The sequence below is a fragment of the Phytophthora infestans genome, genomic scaffold (genome assembly GCF_000142945.1).
Source record: "Phytophthora infestans T30-4 supercont1.38 genomic scaffold, whole genome shotgun sequence".
Lineage (NCBI taxonomy): Eukaryota > Oomycota > Peronosporomycetes > Peronosporales > Peronosporaceae > Phytophthora > Phytophthora infestans.
Window position 1 is genome coordinate 1,603,503 of NW_003303721.1, and position 4,784 is coordinate 1,608,286.

Consider the following 4,784-nt stretch of genomic DNA (forward strand, 5'->3'; position numbering starts at 1 on the left):
TCACGTGTATTGCTCGTTAGGAAGCTTATTTGATACTGATCAATTCCTACGCTCTTACCTGCCACCCTGGCAGTCCAGGAAGTCCGCATTGATTGCTCCATACGAGGCCAAGTTCAAGCACGCCTTTCCATTTGGAATGCTGAAGCGCCTAGTTAAGCTTTACATAGTAACAGGTGGTAGGATACTTCCGACCGTCACACTGCCCTCCAAAACTTCACTAGCGCATGTGGCCCTCGTACGAGGCTTGTACTGTAGACGCAGGTCGCACTACAAGAAGTAGAGCGCCATCGCCACGCAATTGCTACAGTGGTACATCGTACCAATCAACCAGCGCGGAATTCCAAAAGGCAATTCCCACAGTGTAACACCGCTGCGTCTGCAGCGTTAGCGTGCCCCGTGTCGGACCACGCGCTTTCACACCACTCGGGTTTTGACAAGCCGCGATCTCGCCGCATATTCCAGGCCTACGCTGGGCACGACGCCTCTGCGCCGTCCCACAACACTACTCCCGCCCGAGCTATTAATGCCTCGGCGCGTCACGCCAATGCTACTGCTGCCCCAGTACGGTCGGGACACTTAAGCTTGGTGAGACCTCCATCGTAGGGGTCGCAACCGGTTTGCCGTTCACTTGCCAAGTTGCCGCTGCTCCCAGTACGATCGGGTCGGTTGGCCTTGACAGCGCGCAGTAGCCTACTCAGAAGCGTGGTCACCTTGGTTCCTCGTCTTATCCGTAGCCCTTGGACTAACGTTAACTTTGTGATGGTTTACAGCATCAAGACAGTAGATTGGGAGCTGGAACTCCCACTAACGACAACGTGTATTGCTCGTTAGGAAGCTTATTTGATACTGATCAATTCCTACGCTCTTACCTGCCACCCTGGCAGTCCAGGAAGTCCGCATTGATTGCTCCATACGAGGCCAAGTTCAAGCACGCCTTTCCATTTGGAATGCTGAAGCGCCTAGTTAAGCTTTACATAGTAACAGGTGGTAGGATACTTCCGACCGTCACACTGCCCTCCAAAACTTCACTAGCGCATGTGGCCCTCGTACGAGGCTTGTACTGTAGACGCAGGTCGCACTACAAGAAGTAGAGCGCCATCGCCACGCAATTGCTACAGTGGTACATCGTACCAATCAACCAGCGCGGAATTCCAAAAGGCAATTCCCACAGTGTAACACCGCTGCGTCTGCAGCGTTAGCGTGCCCCGTGTCGGACCACGCGCTTTCACACCACTCGGGTTTTGTTGAGGTTAGGGCCCGTCACAGGGACCGCCTCTCCATCGTGCTCTCTATAAACTAATAATGAAGAGACACGGTATTTTTGACTCTAATAAATAATGTACTAAAATGTCTGGAACATTTTAGTACGACGAATGGTAGCGGCAATTCTAGACTATGTTTCTGAATGCCGCATACTAATTTCTTGTTAGTAGCCCGCTACTTTCTTAAACATTAATCTTACTTCTTCTTTTACTCCTTCCTACCCTGACTTCCTTCTACCTGCGCCCAAGTTACCCGCAACAGGTTATCAGCCCAACGCTTCGCCAGGGTACTGACGAGCTGAAAGCGGCAAGACGATGCGCCTCCAAGCCCCAAGGCTTATGAAGGAGATCGGAGTGAAAATCGCCCGACGGACACCAACTCGCGTGAGGCCACGTTGCCAACTTGGCTCCAGCCACTGTGCTGTAGCACAGCATGCGTAGTTATTCGCCATGCAGGGAGGTCATGAAACCCCCGCGCCAGCCATGGAGCTGTAGCGCCGCACGAGACGCATACATTCCGTGCCACACCGGCCATTGCCGAGTTGTGAGGCCATGATGCCAGACCAGCCATAGCGCTGTCTGGTTGAAAAGCCGTACTAGAAGGCCACAGTGCCTTGTGCTCTACGTACATGTACGCGTACACGTACACGTACACGTACACGTACACGTACACATACACGTACATGCATTTGATGATGTACAAGTACATGTAGTACATATTTAAGGCGAAGAACTAAATACCGCCCTCACGCACCAGCAGCATTGCTGTAGTGTCACGCCATACTGGGAGGCCAAATGCCCCACTTGCGAGCTATAAAGCTGTGCTTAAAATATTCCAGCTACAAGCTGTGTATTTACTACTAGTATATGTGTACTTAATGAAATACCATTTTAAATATGTGCATCTCGAGCTACAAGGAGGAATGGCACAGCTAAAACCTCGCTTAATGCAAAGCTGCAGCAGTCTACTAAATGCAGATCTACGGCTTGTTGAGAACAGGTAATCCACTACATTTTGGACCTGTAAAATAAAAATATACCTTAAAAAAAACAAGAAAGAGATAAAATAAAAATGGGCAATTGTCCATACAAACATGTGTCTGGTATTTAACCAAGTTAAGAAATACGCCCAGAAATGTATGAAACTGGGAGGCAACAACGCCAAAACAATTCATTCAATTCGCCAAATTAAAAAAAAAATTATTGCGGCAAAAGTTTCAAACATTTCCAGCATAAAGAAAAAATCTTCAATACTTTATGACTTTAAGACAAGCCTACACAAGCCTCTGTCTACAGAAAGCAACTATAGTTTTACTGCATTAGTTTCATTTTCAATGGAATCGATAGTTTACAAACCTATTGCTTGCACTTGCGAAGTATAAACAAAATAAAAATCTTCGAAATGAGAAACAACTCCATGAGCCTCTAGGGAGAAAAATAGCCCCAACGATGAGAGCCTGCAAACAAGATGCGTACACTACCGATGACACTGTTAGATGTTTTTATGCTTTGAAAGCTGTAGCCTTTCTTCAAAAATATTTGAAAACTATAAGCTCTCAATAATAATAGTCAGAACAAATTGAAAATGACTGCAGCACCTATATCAACCATTTCATGAAATTGGGAGGCAATTCTATAAGACCTCAGCAGCGGAAAAACAAAAAACAAACCACACATATGAAAGAGCAAAACAATGGCAGTTTAAGAAATGAACAAAGCTAAAACGCATACACAAAATATATAAAGATAAATACGGTGATCAGGTGTATCCTCGAAGGTTTCCTGAGTAGCCAACAACAGAGCGAACAGGTTTTGATCCTTAAAATTAAAGGTTTTCCTGAGGTAGCTTCTACAAATTCGTAAAGCTAAAACGATAACAGCAACAATTCAGCGAACAGGTTTTGATCCTTAAAATTAAAGGTTTCCCTGAAGTAGCTGCTACAAATTCGTATAACTAAAACGATAGCAACAACAATCACTACGGTGAACAGGTTTAATCCTCTAAGGTTTTCCTGAGTAGCCAAAATAACAATGAAAACAAGAAATCAGCACAGTTATTGCCAAACAAAACAGCATGAGGCGACAAATCTGACAATGAAAGTCAAAGGAAAAAGATCATCAATATCAAAACAAGATCTACTTCTTGTAAATGCTCATGTACGTACAGGACTGTTATAACAGCCACCTGTGGTAACTATCCGACAGATAGAGCATCATACACATTCCTCGATGTGGGAGGCTGTCGAAGTAAGCATCTCCGATGTGATGATGACTATCTAGTGAAATATAACTGTACTATTTCAAATAGAGAAATTGTAATCGAAGGTAACTGCTTTGGGGCAGCCATTGTAATGAGATGCACGGCGATAGTAGGGTCCATCCGGGCCACCTGCGCCGACCGAGACATGATCCTCAAAGCTGGCGTTAAATAACTGAGCCTCGAGCCAATCTGCCTGGTCTCCACAAGTATCCTGAATGACGCCGACTGAGCGAGAATGAAGCGTTGCAATACCCAAAGCTGGCTGTTGAAGCACCGAAATTTGTTGGTGTCGTGGCCTTGACGTGCGTGTCCTTGACGTGCGTGTGGCTGGTGCGGTGACAGTAGAGTGTAAATTGTGATGTGAGACTACGAGATCAGCTCGATGAGCCCCCGAGCTGCTGATTGATCCTATACCGCGCGCCGGACCATAGAATAAGACCTTATGCCGTCCCAGCATCATCTGCGTTTGTCGTCTCTACTAAATTCAAGGCTGTCCGTCATGTGGGCCGATTCTGATGGCATTGAGCTTCTCTAAGTTAACATACACGACCGATAAGATGGCCACTTGTTGTAACTGCTATTAACTTCAATACAAGTGTACTCTCAAAACCTATCACTGTCAAAACTAATTCGTTTTGAACTTTCGAGTCATTTTTCAGTCTGCCACCGTGGCCAAATGGCGATTTGGACTCCTGGCGAGTAGAGTCCAATCCGGTCTCCGTTTGGCTGTAGGGCCTCTAGGAGCTTCAGAAACGCAATAAACACGAATTCGTGTAGCCATTTTGTAAATTGACTGAGCACTTTTAGCAGGGTTTTCGTAGACCAATCAAAACACGTGTATTATATTATCCAATGACGTTCCCTGATGTCGATCCAGGGAGGCTGTTGAGGTTAGGGCCCGTCACAGGGACCGCCTCTCCATCGTGCTCTCTATAAACTAATAATGAAGAGACACGGTATTTTTGACTCTAATAAATAATGTACTAAAATGTCTGGAACATTTTAGTACGACGAATGGTAGCGGCAATTCTAGACTATGTTTCTGAATGCCGCATACTAATTTCTTGTTAGTAGCCCGCTACTTTCTTAAACATTAATCTTACTTCTTCATTTACCGAGTCCACCACATGCTCTTCTTCTTTTACCAAGTCCACCACAAGCGTCTTCTCCTTCTACACTCAAGACTTCCTCTTCACTATGGCCGCCTAATCCTCTCTACACTTTGTCCTCATTCAGTTCTGTACTGCCCTAACAACTCTGCG